The 18,047-nt window shown below is 35.3% G+C and overlaps 1 protein-coding gene across 1 annotated transcript in view; it reads right to left on the bottom strand.

The window, feature by feature from the left end:
* The window catches only part of ZNF385D (zinc finger protein 385D), an 886,773-nt gene that overhangs the window by 699,794 nt on the left and 168,932 nt on the right, over positions 1 to 18,047 (bottom strand). The window lies entirely within an intron of this gene.

Below are 18,047 nucleotides of genomic sequence, written 5' to 3' on the forward strand. Positions count from 1 at the left end.
TGATAAAAGAAATATAAAATCAGGGGCGCCTGGGTGGCTCAGTTAGTTAAGCATCTGCCTTCGGCTCAGGTCGTGATCCCAGGGTGCTGGGATGGAGTCCCGCATCAGGCTCCCTGCTTAGCGGGGAGCCTGCTTCTTCTTCTCCCTCTGCTGCTCCCCCTGCTTGTACTCTCTCGCTCTCTCTCTCAAATAAATAAGTAAAATCTTTAAAAAAAAGAAATATAAAATCATTTTAATTTGATAATTTTGACGACATAGAATTATTTTTGCAGTTTTCCTTTGAATTTAAGTATAAAGAAAATCAGTTACTCAGTTACTACATAGGAAAAAACAAACAACAACAAAAAAGTGGGTTAGACGAATTGAGATATAAAATGATTCTTCACAGGGGCGCCTGAGTGGCTCAGCCCATTTAAGTGTTAGACTCTTGGTTTCAGCTTGGGTCCCAATCTCAGGATCATTAGTTCAAGCCCCATTAGGGCTCCACACCCCCTCCTCAGGCTCAGTGCTCAGCATGGAGTGGGCTTCAGGTTCTCTCTCTCCCTCTCCTTCTGCCCCTTACCCACCCATTGTGATCTCTCTTTCTCAAAAAAAAAAAAAAATCTTTAAAAAAATAAAATAAATGAGTCTTTACCAAATTTATTTAAATATTCTTTTGGTGGCTTTTATACCAAAAGTCTTTCTTCCCGATTTGAGACCAGCAAGCTGGGGACCTACCAAAGTTCAGACTGATTATTTACCTTCTCTCCAAGTTTTATTTTTTTTAAATCTATACAATAATAGTTAACTACAGACACCTTACTGGTATGAGGGAAGGATTAACTCAATTCAAATGCAGCCCGTAAGAAAGCTGATGGCAGAGCCTACCGATAAACTCTACTGAAAGCATTTTTCCCGGAATCTGCTACTGATCTGGTAAAAGATCTTTGGAAAAAGTTGGCAGCACATCTTCTGGGGGAAGAGTTCAGATTCAGCCATGTCTCCTTCATCTCAGAAGCAAATGGAAGGACTTTTCAAAGAAATGGTAGCATAATCTCCTGATGCCACCCAGGAAAGTGTGTTTGAGTTAGGTAAGAAACAACAAAGGCTTTAAGTCCTTGAAACTTCTTACTGTTCATGACAGCTTTCTGATAGGTGTTATCAGCCACCAGATGAGTAATGGTCAGCAGTTTCCAAAATTTACAAGCTGGCAAAACCAAGGAGACAGCAGAGTTGAATCACAGTTCTTAAAGCTGAAAAGCCTCCTAGAGAATCATGTGATGGCCTCGAAATGAGATCCTGGGGAATCTCTGTTGCCAGTTTTGTAACGTTTGTTACCAGTTTATAGTTCCACTTACAGATTCCAAGGTGATCCCCACTTTATGAGACTATAAATGTTAAGTGTCTCAGTCTTTGATATGGCCACCTGGAGTCATTGACAATGGTAGTATAGTGGAGAAGTACAGGCCATAAAAGCATCCTGCTTCTCAGATCCATTCGGTCAGCACATAATATTTACTCAAGGCACACTGTGAACAAAACATTCTGCTATATATATCTTGGGATAGTTACAAGAAGAGCAGATATGACACATTCCTTTGAAAAGTTTACAGTTACAAAACAGAAACTTCTCATAGACTTGTCACAAATGCTCCCATTCCTGTCTAGTCTTATAAATACAAATGAAATAAACTGTTAAACTTACCGGTGGAAGCTAATTAAAGAGACTGGCAAGCACTATAGGAACTGATTCAAATGTAGAGCACACCAACACTTCAAAGGCATTCATATTTAGTAAAACTATTGTGTATATTTCATTATTAATGCTTCTAAATTCCTCTATCCCACATCTGGTCTATGTTATTTATATTAGCATATTTTTATAATAAAGTTTGTTTGAGGATGAAAAATATAAATATGAACTATAAGGAAACCATGTTTTCTTTTTGTGCACTAGCAATTCTTTTTTTTCCCCCAGGATTATTCATCAGAAGTATTCCTGAAATAATTTTATTCCTTTACATTTATTTTTGAAAACTCTAGCAAAACATCAAGTTACTGCTGCCTTACCATCATGATTTATTTATTTATTTTTTAAAAAATTTTTTAGAGAGAGAAAGAGTGTGTGAGTAGAGGAAAGGGTAGAGTGAGAGTGAGAGAGAGAGAATCTCAAGCAGGCTCGATGCTCAGTGCAGAGTCCAATGAGGGGCTCAATCCCACAACACTGAGATCATGATCTGACCCGAAATCAGGAGTCAGACACTTAACTGACTGAGCCAGCCAGGTGCACCCCACCTTTTTTTTTTTTTTTTTTGAGAGAGTGAGAGAGACTACCACCATGATTTGTGTGATGTTCACTGGTGATTTAATCTTTAATAGAACAATCATTTCTTCCTCTTTTTTGTCTTTCACTTAACCAAGCAACAGTACAGACCCACACATAAAAGTCAACTAAGGGTCCATGTGGACATTATAAGGCAATTCAGCCTTACCACTGAGAAGATATAGGCATAAATATTCACTTTGGAAAACCAACTGTTTACCATAGCAATGGGACATATGTAATTTCTGATCTGAATTTCTAGATACCTTAAGAACTCCTTTATCCATAATTATATTCATTTCATTCAATTTAAAGTGTCATATTCTGGATCATATTTCTCTAAGTACCAAAATGTTTTGAAGGAGAGAAATCTATAGAAAGCTAAAGGACTAGTTTCAAACTATTTGTATCAGCTAAAACCTGGGAAAAGATCCTATGGAAGTGAAAGAAAGGAGTCACTGAGTGGTGATTGCTTGCTGTGCTTAACACTTATTGAGACCTGCATTAATAATCAATAAGATGTAGCTCCAAATATTAACTCCATGTCATTCTTTTACATTGATTAATATCTTCAGTAGCTAATGTTGTAATAGGGGCAATTTTTTTTTCTATTTCAGAAAGCATAAAAAAATAATGATATTTGTCTAACAGTATTATACTTGTATCTCTGAAGGAACAGAGGCATCCGCAAGTGAACTGGGAATTAGTAAAGTCTAATTATATTTAATGTTAATGAGCATAAAGGCTTAGTCAGTTAAAATACATTCACTGATCAAAGAACTCATAAAGCTGAAAAAGAAGAAAATGTGTGTATTCTAAAATACCATAACAAATCAGAGATGATTTAGTTTAAGAAAAAATACTCTTCTTGATCTCAAGAAGCCTACAACCTATTGAAATGAAATGGATATGGGTAAATATAAAATAAATATAAATAATGTGTCTGGCATATTTTTATTATGCATATTTTTTAGACATTAACTCTTGTCAATACAGAAAAGCCTACTAAGAGGTAATTTGTTTTTCCCCTCTCCTCCTTTCCCCCTCCCAAATCATCTTCCTCTGCCCAGTTCATACTTTATGTTCTAGGCATAAGTAAGAAGAACTTTTTCCCTCATACTCTGGATCTATGCACTTGAAAGACCAATATGACCAGGGCCAAGGGAAGGCTGCCCCAAGATGGGCCACTTTGGCATGAACATTATTTTGAATTAAAAGTAATCAAAACCCAGCAGATGCAGGAAAAGCTCTCTTCCTGGTCCTCAAGAGACTAAATTTACATTGGAAAGGAGAGCTTTTACCAGGAAGAAATTATTAATAGAGACTCCCCTTTACCTAAGAAACTTAACTGCAAAATAGAGCAACCTTTATTTTTCAAAAACATCTCCTTTCACCTTCCTGCTAATGGCTTTCCTCCGCTTCCTGTCATCAGACCTACCCCACTCCTTAGCTCATATAAGCTTCATATAAGCTCATTGTCTTTGGAATCCCATGTCTGTGTGGATTCCCTGTACATATGTTATTAAATTTGACTTTCTCCTGTTAATCTGTCTCATGTGGATTTCATTCTAAGTCCAACTAGAAGGACTTTGAAGGGCAGAGGAAGATTTTTCTCCCCAACAACAGAAAGGCAATGCACTGAATTATAAATTTACTAAATATCAATTTCATCAAATGATCAATTCAGTAAAATTATAAAAGTCACTATATCCATAAACATAATATATTCATATTGATATGTATTAAATCCATTAGTATTAAAAGGATGATATTCCTTAAAATAAGTTTTGATAATAGGCAAGTTTGCCAAATTGATCCTTTGGTGAATTGGCTTTTTGATAAATTGTTCTTTTTGACAATTGATCTTAATCAAATGTACTTAGATCCTAAAATTTATCCCTCCCTGTATGAGTTTCTCCAACTTTCTCCATCTGACTAACTTCTATACATCTTTTAATAGGTGGCTTATGTCTCGCTGTTTTCCCAGGAAATCATGTGAGTCCTCCATAACTCCTCACATGGGTGCCCTGTGTACACCCAGCTAAAGAACTGATTTCAGTAGAGTGTTTTCAGAGTTGTCAATCCCAGTAGATTGTAAATGCCTTAAAAGAAATGACTGTATCTTACTCATTGTTATAACTCAAGCATATACCAGATGCTCAATAAAGCATTTGGTGAATGAATCAATATTCTTCAATGTTCAGAATGACTGGAAAACCAAATAAATGTCTTTTTTTTAAGGTTTTATTTATTTATTTGAGAGAGAGAGAGCACAAGCATGGAGGAGGGGCAGAGGGAGAAGCAGACTCCCCATTGAGCAGGGAGCCCAATGTCGGGCTCCATCCCAGGACCCTGAGATCATGGCCTGAGCCGAAGGGAGATGCTCAACTGAGCCATGCAGGCGCCCGAAATAAATGTCTTGAATATGTAAATGTCAGTAGCCACTCTTCTCACCATAGTCTTTCAACTCTTCAGATAATCTGGTTCCCTGGACTTTCTGGCAGTCAGTGGATCATGTAACTTCACCCCAGAGATTGCAGTTCATTCCTGTCACAAATGGGCAACTGGCTCAAACAAGGACAATCTCATTCTCTCACGTTAGCATTTGGAATCTAGATTCAGAGAGTAGACTTAGAGTTTCATTTGGATGGTTGAACTAGGAGGAGATACAGAGTAGAAGGAACAACTGTGTATGTTCTTCCTGTATTTGATACCAAGAAATTAAATCTGTAGAGAAAGGAGAATGCTGCTTCCAGGCAGAAAGCAGCAGCAGGAAAGATCAGGAGAAAGGGTAGAAAAACAGAGGGTAATGGAAGACAGTGGTGCAGAGAGTGGGAGTGGGCAAGAAGTGTTACAGTGGTTCCTGAGTCATGTATTTCTTGGGCCCACTTTTATAGGGACATGACTGAATTTCTTGTACTAGAGTCTATAAGATCACTCTATATTCTTCCAGCAAATTCCTTCATCTCCTCTTTCCTTTCTAAATCTAGTTTGACTGTTTTTAATTCAACCAAATGACTCCTGGCTCTGGCAACACATACCTAAGCAATGTTCCATTTATAATTCTCCAATTTTCTCTGCCCTGCAAATACTCTTTTAGATATGAGGTGATTACTGCTGCACAAATGGTAATTCCCTAAGATACTGTGGCAATAGAGAAGTATTTTAGCAGCAAAACAATATGTAGCTTTCTCCTCCAAAAACTTGTATTTTCAATTGCAAATACAAAAAAAGACCCGACAGTCTCTTGTTCAGTTATTCCCAGTGGACTGCAAAACACAAAGGAAGAAGATGACAAGATGGGTAGAAGACAATGGACCATCAAATACAGCATCATCCCACCTGCTCACCACAGCTCAGTCTTCACTCTAACCATCTATCAATTCCTGCTCCACAAAAGGACAAAAACAACAAAACTATGCTATCTTTTCATGCCATCTTGCTACATTTCTATATGCATATATCTTCCTGTAATGATTTTTAAATCAAGAAGATTGAAGGAAAAAAGAAATTGATTAGCCCAGATCAAGTGGCTCTGATCCACCTGTTATAAGGTAATAAACTGTTGACCTTTTGGAAACACATTAGTGATGTTTCACTTACGAGAGTCTGTTTTCTTGGAACTAATAAGTCTCTAAAATGTCAGGCTTTATTCCCACATCATTAAACAAATCAGCCTTAATATACTTCTCTTTCAAGTGACTATTTTAAATAAGTCAAAAAGGCCATTTCTAATGTCAATATAAAGATGATTTAGGTGAGAAAATGTGAAGGCAAATGAAAGCACATCTTAGGTTTAAGTAATGTATAATGCTTGTTTTCTTTTTATAATTAGAAAAGTAAAATTAGAGCAAAGCTAAAAGTGTAGCTATAGTTAGTATATAACTATCTAAACTAAAAGCATTCACTTGTTCTCTTACTTATAGCCTCTCTGAGAAGAAATCACTAATATTTAATTGGAAGATACTGGGCTAAGATGCACATCCCAATTAATTACATTAGCTAAAGTGAAAATAACAAAATGTGTTAATTTGGAAGCAATGAAAGACTGTTTAAACATAATGATTAGAGTGCATTTATTTGGAGGTAGTAAAATGCTAACTAAAATCTTTTTTAGCTTCTGATGAATAAAACATACGTTAATTTGTGAAAGCTTATAAATCACATTCTTTTCAGAAAGTTCCTTTCACATGGAAAGGACATTTCTCAAGGAATAGATATAATTACAGGAAACTAGTCAAATAACATAATAATTGATAAATTATAATAATGTCACAGTTTGGCTTGGTAATCTGAGACAGGAGTTGAAAAATATTTTCCAGGGGTGCCTGGGTGGCTCAGTCAGTTAAAAGTCTGACTCTTGGTTTTGGCTCAGGTCAGGATCTCAGGGTCATGAGATGGTTCCGGGAATGGAGTCTGCTTTAGATTCTCTCTCCTTCTTCCTCTGCCCCAGCCTCCCTGCCCCACCCCCTGACTCTCTCTCTAAAAAAGAAAAAAAGAAAAATAGTTTCCATAAAAGCTAGATAGTAAATATTTTAGGCTCTGTGGGCCACATACAGTTTCTGTTTCATATTCTTCTCTCCCTTTTTTTGTTTCTATTTGTTTGTTGTATTTAAAGCTTTAAAAAATGTTAAAAACCATGCTTAGCTCATGAGCAGTAAACAAACAAGCCAGAGACCATATTTACCCCAGGGGGGTTTGTTACTCTAAAACAAACGGTGATTGAGTTGTCACGTAACCAGATACAATTTTCCTCTGGAAGTAGAATACTTCCTATGTGTATCTCACATTCACATTGGCTCCTAATTTTAAAAATATGTTAACTTATGGTTTATCACCAACAAAGCACTGGGTAGGCACTGTAGATACCACTGTAATTCAATCTTAGATACAGTATTCAAAATTAGTATGACAAATTTATTTTACTATACCAGATGAACTATAACAACACAAAGTAAAGAGAGATGGATGTCATAAGGAGGCCTCAGGTGACTGATGTTGGACACATATTGTTCATTATTAGGTCATTATAACTCCAAAAAGTTTCAGAGGACAGATTTTCCATGGAGCAGATTCTGGTACTTATTAAGAAACACAGTCTCACCAGCACACCAGAGGTGAGAAGTCACAGGGAGATTAACATTAAGTAAAATCGTAAGAGACTGATTAAAGTCCTAAATGTTAAATGTTTATAATTCTGTGGCCTGTGTATTCTCCTATTCTCAGGCAGATTTACTTAAGAAGCCAATTTATGAAGAAATGGTTGCTTTATTATGGAATTAGAGGAACTAGTTTGTTGAGTCATATTTTTTAATTACAAAGAAGCAATCCATCAAACATGGGTAAAAACTGGACAGTTCTGTGGGTCAGAGCAACTTACTTTTAGACAGTGCTAAGGATTGCTGCCAGTTCTGCTCCTATGATGTTGGGATGTTCTATGTTCCAAGCAAAATATATTCCTTCTAACTGATGCCTTTTTCTCCCTTTATCTCCTCTAACTCAGTTATCTCCTCTAGTCCTTAAAGTTTAGATAATTTCCTCTAAAATAGATTAGATATTTAAGAAGAATCTGACTTTAAATAGAATCACTCTCATTTTTGTTGTAAAAATAATTTTTTCTTATATTAAAGAACATTTTTATTTATCAAATTTCATAATTTGATAAGATTTTTAATAAAAATTTTTGATAGTTTCATAAATATATATATTCCATTTATAATGTATATTGGAGACTTTTATGGTGTCTTGTTCACAGCACTGCTTTCACAATAACTTGCTATGGAAATCCAAAAGAAGGAAAGCCCCTTTCAATTTAGTCATGGAAGGTATAGAAGACATTTCTTGATGGCAATGATACTGCAGCTAGGTCTTTAAAGATAAGCAGCATTGTTCATGGAAACCTAGGAGTTAAGAAGTAGGGGTTTTAGTTAGAGGAAATTCTAAGCATTCATCCAGATGTGAAAACACAAAGTAAATATGTGGAGAATAATCTATATCTCATTTTGGTCTACATCAAGTTCATAAAAAGGATGAGTGTGCAGTATGAGTTGGGAAAGTAGATTGGAAAGTATCATAGAAAAAATTGACTGTCATGTAGTAAACACTGGTTGCAGTTCACCAACCCATTTCTTCTTCCTTTAAAGCAACAGGTGGGGGCGCCTGGGTGGCTCAGTTGGTTAAGCGACTGCCTTCAGCTCAGGTCGTGATCCTGGAGTCCCGAGATCGAGTCCCACATCGGGCTCCCTGCTCAGCAGGGGGTCTGCTTCTCCCTCTGACCCTCTTCCCTCTCGTGCTCTCTGTCTCTCATTCTCTCTCTCTCAAATAAATAAAAAATCTTTAAAAATAAAAATAAAAAAATAAAGCAACAGGTGGATGATACTCCCCCATTCACCCTTGCAGTTAGATGTGGCCATGTGACTAAAATGTAGTCAACTCCAGGCCTGACCTATTAAAGCCTCCTATGCCTGATTCTTCAATTTTCTTTTGCTTTCTGTGGCCATTTGGAAGTCATATATTGAAGATGATTGAGCTACAAAATCACCACTGGGAAGAAAAGTACCTACCAAGTAGAAGCATCTGTCTTAGATTTTCATAAATTAGAACAAAATTCCTATTGTGTTAAACCACTTAGATTTTGCTGTGTATCTGGTGAAAAAGCTAGCATTACCTTAACCTTTGGGTATTAACCCAAAGGTAATAAAAGAAAAATGTCAAAGGACAATGCATTGGAAAGAAAAAGAGAGACCAATTAGAAAGCTGTTGTAGGGGCAACTGGGTGGCATGGTCCATTAAGCCTCCCACTCTTGATTTTGTCTCAGATTATGATCTCAAGGTCCTGAGATGGAGCCCCACATTAGGCTCCATGCTGGGCATCAAGACTGCTTGGGATTCTCTCTCCCCCTCTGCCCCTCCCCCCACTCTCTCTCTCTTAAAAAATAAAAAACAAAAAACTGTTGTAATATTGTCCAAGAGAGTATACCCCACTCTCTGCTAATTAGACTAGAGATTATGAAATTAGAGAAGTAGAGAAAATTTGTCAAATACTGCACAGGTAATATCATTAGACATCCTTCATCAACAACATAAAAGCTGGCTTTAATAACCTCTTCAGTTCTCTGCCATATTTAGGTTACTCTCTGCTCCTTCTTTCTAATTCTATCATTCTCCCCAATACACACCCTATATATTTGCCATTACATTATATACTATACAATCCTACGTGTTATGAAGTTTTCAGATATTTTTAACACAAAAAGTACACAAATAAATAAGTTCAGTTGACCTCTGTTATGAGTTGAATTATGTCCCACAAAAGTCCATTAGTTGAAGTCCTAATTCCCAGTACCACAGAATGTGACCTTATTGAGAATCAGGTGATTGCAGATGTGATTAGTCAAGGTGACGTCATCCTGGAATAGAGCAGTCCTCTGTATTAATGTAGCTAGGATCTGTTTCAATCAGGTATGGCAAGGCTAACAGATCAAGAGATACTGCTACAAAGGGAGAAGTTTTTTCTCACAGTTCCCTAGAAACAAGAGATACAACATACCATGCAGAACCACACAGAGAAGCACCTGGGTCAGGCAAGAGACAGAAAAAGTGAAAAACATGGATAAATTCTTTATTGTGGTTTTCATGGGAAGGAATGGGTAAAACAGGGGAACAGACTGACCAGGTTTGGAATTGGCTAGTTTGAATATTTCAGTAAGCTCCAGGGTGTAGGGGCTGCCCCTGGTTGTCTGATACCTGTCCCTGGGATGATTAGGGCAGAGAAATATTGCCTCCTGGAATATAAAAGACAGATAGAGAAAGTGGCTCAGAGTGTGGGCTTTGGATTGGCTGGTTTGTATATCAAGGATGTGCTTGAATGCAAGTTATTTACTACCTCTAGAAATTAGCTAGCCCTTTGAGGGGCAGTCCCCAGGACTGGCAATGCCCCAAGATGTCAAACCATCACAAAATACAGAAAAAAGCAACCATGATTAAGACAGACTCTGATTAATATGACTGGTGTCCTTATAAAAAGGAAAATTTTGGACAAAGACACACACACACAGGGAGAACAGTGTGAAGATGAAGGCAGAGATTTGGGCAATGCTTCTACAAGACAAGGAATGCCAAAAGTTTCTGACAAAACACCAAAGCTAGGTAACAGGTATGGAACAGATTCTCCCTCAGTGCCCTCAGAAGGACCCCTGCTGACACCCTGATCTCAGACTTCCAGCCTCTAGAAACATGAAATAATAAATTTCTGTTTTTGACCATCCATGTTGTGGTACTTTGTTATTCCAGTGCTAGCCAACAAATACAACCCCCAATGTCTTCACACTATATTGTCATTCAGCAAACATTTATTTCACTCCTACCTACTCCAAAGGAGACACTGTGTAAGGTGTTATAGGAGAAACAAGTGGGTCATAGAGTCCCTGCCCTCATAGAGTTTAACATCTCAAAGGGGAGAGGAAGGATACAGGCCCAAATCTTTGTTTTGAGGAACTTTCATTAAAAATTCAAAAACTTTAACTTTAAAAACTCTCTTAAGATTGGTCGTGTCCCGAGAATCAGCACAATGAAGAGGGCCCTAGATCAGATGATCACATTTCAAGGTCTGGAGTAGCAAACTCTGACTTCTGGGAAGTAAACTCCTATTTCTGAGCCTCAAGTTCTTCAACTACCATCATGAGGAGGCTGTCACCGTCTCAGTGGAGTCAGGGAAATCGGACAAGAGTGTTCTGAAGTCTAGAAAACACGCTGTACACTTTAGACATATTTTTCTAGCCTCTTACCAGCATTTTTTCCCTATAATATGATAACTGTTTCCTGAAGTAGTGGTCCCAGTAAATTTGTTTAAAAACACTATGGTCATAGCTGAAATATTTTTATAAACTATTTCATTTTTTAAAGTTTTTAATTCCAGTTACTTAATATAATGTGTTATATTAGTTTCAGGTATACAATATAGTGATTCAACAGTTAAAGTACATGAAGGTAATAGATAGGAATAGAGTCATATTTGTGCTGCTTTGGTGCTATGAAACCAGACATCCCATAATTCTTTTAACTTGTAAAGAAAACAAGCATAAAATAAACATACAAAAGGGATAATTAGCTTGCCTTTTCTAAATGAACTGGGGTTTTGTCATATGAGAATAAATGTTTGAAATATGGTTACTAGTCCAAAATTTCTACTAACCAACTAACAGTATTTATAGAGCCTTGATTTTAAATCCAAACATAAAAAAAGTAATCAGTTATGTGAAAGTTAATGTCTGTTCATATTTACACCATAAAATCATGACTTAATTCAAGGAGTAATTTAATCCCATCAATATAAAGAATGATGTGTCTATCAGGCTCTGTCTCTGTGTACATGATATGTATATGTAATATACCATAATGTGTATATACATGAATATATATTCATTCAATTATTATATTCATATGTAATTATTAGAGGGTTTTCAGAGAAGGAAGAAAATGGAGCAGGAATGAAGGACTGTAAAAAGCTCCATGAATAAGAGGAAGAGGTTGACATTTTAAAATATTAAATATTTAAAATTAACATGCCTATTTTGGAACAAGAAAATAAAAAATTATATAAGGAAGAAAATCTACTTACCCATAGTTTGGCTTATGTCCTATTACTCATGCATAGATTCATTGCCATGTAGGCAATATAACATCAGTTTCAACATAATTCCATATTTTGAATATTTGATTTCCAAGCAGTATAAATGTTCCATGATTGATTTTAAAACTCCTGGACTATGGGGTGTTTAGATTATTTCAAATGTACATACATCCACTACTGTTATTTCCCAACAATCGAGTATTAGGAGAAATACAAGCTGAAGGGTTGAAACATTTTTGCCAAACTGTTTTCTAATAGTGTGTACCAATTTACAATACTGAGATAGAGTATAAATGTAGAACTATTACCAATATTTGTTCAACATTCACCTTGAGGTCCAATTTGATAAGTGTATCTTTCTTTAATTTGCAATGATTTGATTTCAAGGGAAGCTGTTTTTTTTTCTTGTTTCACTGTTATTTGTGGCTCTTTTGTGAATTGCCTGTTCCCATTATTTGCCCACTTTTTGATTGAGATGTTTTGTTTATATTTATCTCCAAAAGCTTTTCGGATCACAACAACATTGTAATCTAATTTTTATGTTTATTTAAATATTTCTCCAGAGTTGCAGTTTGCCTCTTTTTATATTTTTATAGAAAAGAAAATGTTTATTTGGTCAAAGCTATGTCATTAAATTAATTTCTTTTTATTACTTTCATGTTAAAAATTCATCTAATCTCAAAATTTAATATTTGCCCATATATTCTCCCAGTTTTTATTCCATTTGTTTTTCACTTTTAACTCCTCAAATAATCAGGAATTTTTATTTCTTTATTAGTTGCTGATTCAGCATCTTAAATTTTTACTAACTTGATAATTAATGGCTTTCAAGAAGATTTTTTAAGTATAATTCTTTTGTCCAAAATTTCTATTTGTGCTTTGTTCAAGGTTCATCTGAATTATCTAGTTAGCCATTACCAGGGGCTTCATTTTTTCCCATTAAAAAATACATCTTGGAGGTTGTTCCCTATAGCCAAGACGGCTACTATTCCCTTCAGCTTGACTAAACTTTAGACAAGTTTCTTCCAATTGGCTCCTGACTTCACTTTTCTTAGGGCATGTCCCCTTTGAGATGTCAATCTTCTCCCAGCTTCTTGCCAGTTTTACAACCTAGCACAGTCTTCCCCAAGGTCTTGGGGGCTATCCCTTTGAAATGTAATCATTAAGAAAAACAGTGCCTCTATCTCCAAGTTGCCATGGGATAGTAGGAATCTAACTTACATAAGTGCCTATTAGCGAACATAGATGGCCTAATCACAGTGACCAAACTCCCTGATACCCCAGTAATGTTTTCCTGTATATTTCCACTAACTCACCCGAGTGCTTCAAAACTCTCTCACCTTTGTTTCAGTGGAGTTGGGGTCCATCTCCTCCTACTGCAATAATCTTGATCTCCATTGCAACAGTATTGAATAAAATCTTCCTTGCCTATTTAATTCTGCATTGTACAATTATTCTTTTCCACATATGAGTACAAAAATATCTACATCATCTTTTTAACTCACTACAGAGAATTATGTGATATACATGTATTATAATTTAGTAATTCCTCTTTTGATGGACATTTCAAATGAACATCCTCAAAGCTTAGGCTACAAGCAAGGCAATTCAATAGACATAACTCAAAGTATATGGTGATGTGTTGGTACTTACTGCAGCTCTCTTATTGGCTGAGACAGATTTTTTTTTCTGTTTCATATAACCTGGAACTAACTATGAAAAAATGCTATTCTTCAATAATTTCCAATAAATTTGGTAAAAATTTCTATAAAGGTACATCAGAAACTAGTATGCTCACCAGAGAACTCCTCTTTCAATGTTCTCCTGGCAACGTCAGATATTTTTAGTCTTTGTTTATATTTCTACTTCAGAGTTCCCTCCTTTCTATGTTCTCATGTGTACTCTAGTTAGGAAAATATAAAGAAGTTAAGCAGTAGAAATCTAGAAATAGGAAAATTCAACTATATTCTGCCCCGTGCACGTATGAGTCAATCATTGATCATATTGCCCTGATACCATTCACTTAACAACCTATTCTCCAGGTAATGTCCAAAAAAGGTCATGATTGATTTTCATAGAGTTATTTTACCTTTTAAGAGATGAGGTGGCATCTTTTTAATAAATGATATCTTATTAAATAGCACTCAAATCCATAATCTCTATCAGAAACCCTTAGGACTAGATGTGTTTGGTATTCAGAATACTTTGGATTTTATAAAGATAAGGAGGTGCATGTACCATGTATTATATAATAGTCTCAGCTCTTTCTAGGACAATGGCTCATAATTAAACATATTTTTTCAAGTTTTTATTTAAATTCCAGTTAGTTAACATACAGTGTAATACTGGTTTCGAGTGTATAGTATAGTGACTCAACACTTCCATACAACACCTGTTGTTCATCACAACTGCACTCCTTAGTCCCCATCACTTACTTAACTCATCTTCCCACCCACCTCCCCTCTGGTAACCATTAGTTTGTTCTTTATAATTATGAGTCTGTTTCATGGTTTGCCTCTCTCTCTTTTTTTCCATTTGCTCATTTGTTTTGTTTTTTAAATTCTGCATAGGAGTGAAATCATATCATATTTGTCTTTCTCTGATTGACTTATTTTGCTTAGCCTAATACCCTCTAGCTCCATGCATGTCCATGCAAATGGCAAGATTTCATTCTTTTTCATGTCTGAGTAATAATTCATTGTATACATAAACCACGTCTTCTTTATCCATTCATCAGTCAATGGACACTTCTGCTGTTTCCATAATTTGGCTATTGTAGATAATGGTGCTATATGTAAATCTGCAGTAGATGCGTGAATATTTATACTATGTAGAATAAAGATTTTTTAATAATCTTGCATCAATTCAAAAAATGGTATGCTATTAAATGAGTTTTGGTAAAAAAAAAAAAACAGGTAAAAATTGTCTGATCAGGAACATGTAGATTTTGGAACTGTAGATAAATGATTATGGACCTGTACTCTATAGCCCTTTTCCCAAGTCAGAAATCTGAGAGTCATTTGTTTGATACTTTCTTCCTCTTTTTCTACTACATTCAACATGATGGGTTAGTTCCATTTCCTAGTTATTTTTTAAAATTTATTTTGTATTCTTACTGCCTTAATTTACACTTTTGTTCCTCTCACCTGGACAGTTATGATTTCTTAATAGTTATTTCTGCCTCTAATCTCCCTAATTTCAATCAGAATTTCATAGTAATAATTGGAAAAGTGACAACATAAAACTGAATTAGAAATATTGCTTTTCAATTTAAAGCCACCGAATGGAACCCATCTTCCATAAATAAAAGTTCTTGGTCATCTGAATCTCTCTTCTATATTTTTAAATTTTTTTTAAATACATATACTATTCCCAAGTCATAATAATCTTAAAACATTCCATATACACCATTTTTTTCGTACACTTATTTGGTTGTCTCTGTATGAAATTTCATTTTACCTCTCAATCACATAAACTCTTAGACTCATTTAATGTTAAATTCCTGAAGCTCTTAACTATCCCTTCCCCCCACACACCACCCCTACCAGCATCATTTCACTATTTTCTACTATACTACAATAGCTATTTGGAGGTTTACATTTTTTTACAGAACTTAATATTTAAGATTTTTTTCTATCATCATAAGTACAGATTATTTATATTTCACATGGACATTATCAGGAAAATGCATTTTTTTTCAATTTTCCTTAAGAAAGCACTGATTCTCATATAGACAAAGTAATCTCTAAAGAGAAGAAAAATAAAAGTCTTTCATCTCTACATGTGGTAGCTTAATTTCTCTGGAACACTGCAGCAATAGCATATAACCAGAATCCAAATATTTATTTACAATATTCTACAGTTAGAAGTGTCATGTGCATACGTGTAAGTATATATACATACATACATATACACATGCATACATAACCATCCATAAATGCATGTATAGCCATATATAAATACAAAATTTATGTATATGCACTTAATATATGGAATATTAGAATGATAAACTTATTTCTTATTTTTTACCTTTTTTATAGAAGCAGAAAAATTATTATGATGAACTTCATGTATTCATTGCCCGGCTTCAATAATTATCAATTCACGGTCTATCATATTACATCTATACCCCTATGCAGTTCCTCACCCTCAACCTCATTTATTTTTTTTTAAGATTTTATTTATTTATTTGACAGAGAGGGAGAGAGAGCACAAGCAGGGAGAGTGGCAGGCAGAAGGAGAAGGAGAAGAAGACCCCCTACAGAGCAGGGAGCCCGATGCAGGTCTCCATCCCAGGACCCTGGGATCATGACCTGAGCGGAAGGCAGATGCTTAACTGACTGAGACTCCCGGAGGCCCCTCAACCTCATTTATTTTGGAGCAAATCCCAGACATCATCACATTTCATTCATAAGTATGGCATTCTGTCTGAAGCATTGCTTTAGAATGTTACGACTGAAAATCTTCAATGATTTTCAAATTCACAGAGGCAATTTTGAAAAATGATCGTTTAATTTCATTTTGCTTTATTTTATAGAGATTTATAATCACTTCAGTGCTTATGAGAAAATAGATTTCTTTGTAGCTATGTGTTTTTGATCTTTTTAATAAAAAAGACAACTCATTTGTTCTTTTTAACTTGTTAATACATATATCTTAATGGCATATAGCGTGCATGGCTGACAGTAAATTACAGATTATATATACATAAAGCTGGTGTAAAGATTTTTTTAAAATCTTAATTTAATTTAAATATAAATCATTTTTGTGTGATTGATGCAATTTAAGCTTTGTCTTCTTTACTCATCAAAGCTTTTAAGATATCTATAAAAGACATATCTCCACGACCCAATAGCCAAAGTGAATGCCCTCAATAAATACACAGAGAAACCATTGGTTTTCTAGAATCTTTTTCAAAACTCTTTATACAGAGATTTCATTAACCACCCTCAACTCTGCTAACCACAGTCCTTCACCACATAGTCTTCACCAGCCAGCCCCAAATTAAAAAAAGAAAAAAAAAAAATCTGGGATGACAGCCTAGTGAATAAACAAAATTTGTATCCACTTATTAAAGTCATCATAAAAATACAGTAAGTTCTAAGATCAAATATATTCAAATTAAGGGTTCTCCGGTGCCTGGGTGGCTCAGATGGGTTAAGCGTCTGCCTTCAGCTCAGGTCATGATCCTGGGGTCCTGGGATCGAGTCCCACATCAGGCTCCCTGCTCAACAGGGAGTCTGCTTCTCCCTCTACCCCTCTCCCCTGCTCATGATCTCTCTCTCTCTCTCTCAGATAAATAAAATCTTAAAAAATAAAAAATTAAGGGGTTCTCAAGGGTAAAGGTAATTTCTTCATATATCTCCATAAGGACAATGACAGCAAGGAGCAGACAGTCAACTTCAGTTTGAACTTGCTTTAGTAAAGCTGGAATTGAACTGGGCTTGCATAATGGACAGAAGAATGGATTGGCTATGTGAACTTGGATAAGACACTTACTGCTCTGAGCCTCAACCTCTTCATCTATAAAACAGAAATAAGAACCCACTTTTCACAGCCACTGTAAGAACCAATGAAAGAATGGATGCAAAAGTGCTTTTGCAAATTATAAAGCTCTAAGTAAAATGTGAGTTTTATATTTATTATTAGGCAACTTATTCAGCAAATTAGATGGATGCTCTGTATTGCTACCAAAATAAGAACCACAGATGACTTTTCAAAATGATAATGAACATCTTGAGAGTGTTAAAGTCTTTTTTGCTGATAGTGCTCATCTAAATATTCAATGTTGATTTATATAAACCAGTTAACACATTTTTGTCCTTTTTGTGTGGTTTGTTTTAATCATTTAGTAATTATCCCTAAAGTCTTCCCTAATGCAATCAGCCTTTTTCCAAACTCAGTTTAGATATGTTATTATTTCCACTTTAAAAGATATTAAGAAATTTAGTTTTACCACCCTATAATTTCTAGTATATCATTTAATGTTTTGAATATAAAAATTATGATAATTAATTTCAGTTCTCTGGTTTCTTATTACCCCTCCACCAATTTTCATAAGCAAATATTTAGGCTTTAACTATAAATGTTCTCAGTTCATTTAAATCAAGGTGG

Source organism: Phoca vitulina, unplaced genomic scaffold, assembly GCF_004348235.1.
Source record: "Phoca vitulina isolate PV1807 unplaced genomic scaffold, GSC_HSeal_1.0 scaffold10, whole genome shotgun sequence".
Classification (NCBI taxonomy): domain Eukaryota; kingdom Metazoa; phylum Chordata; class Mammalia; order Carnivora; family Phocidae; genus Phoca; species Phoca vitulina.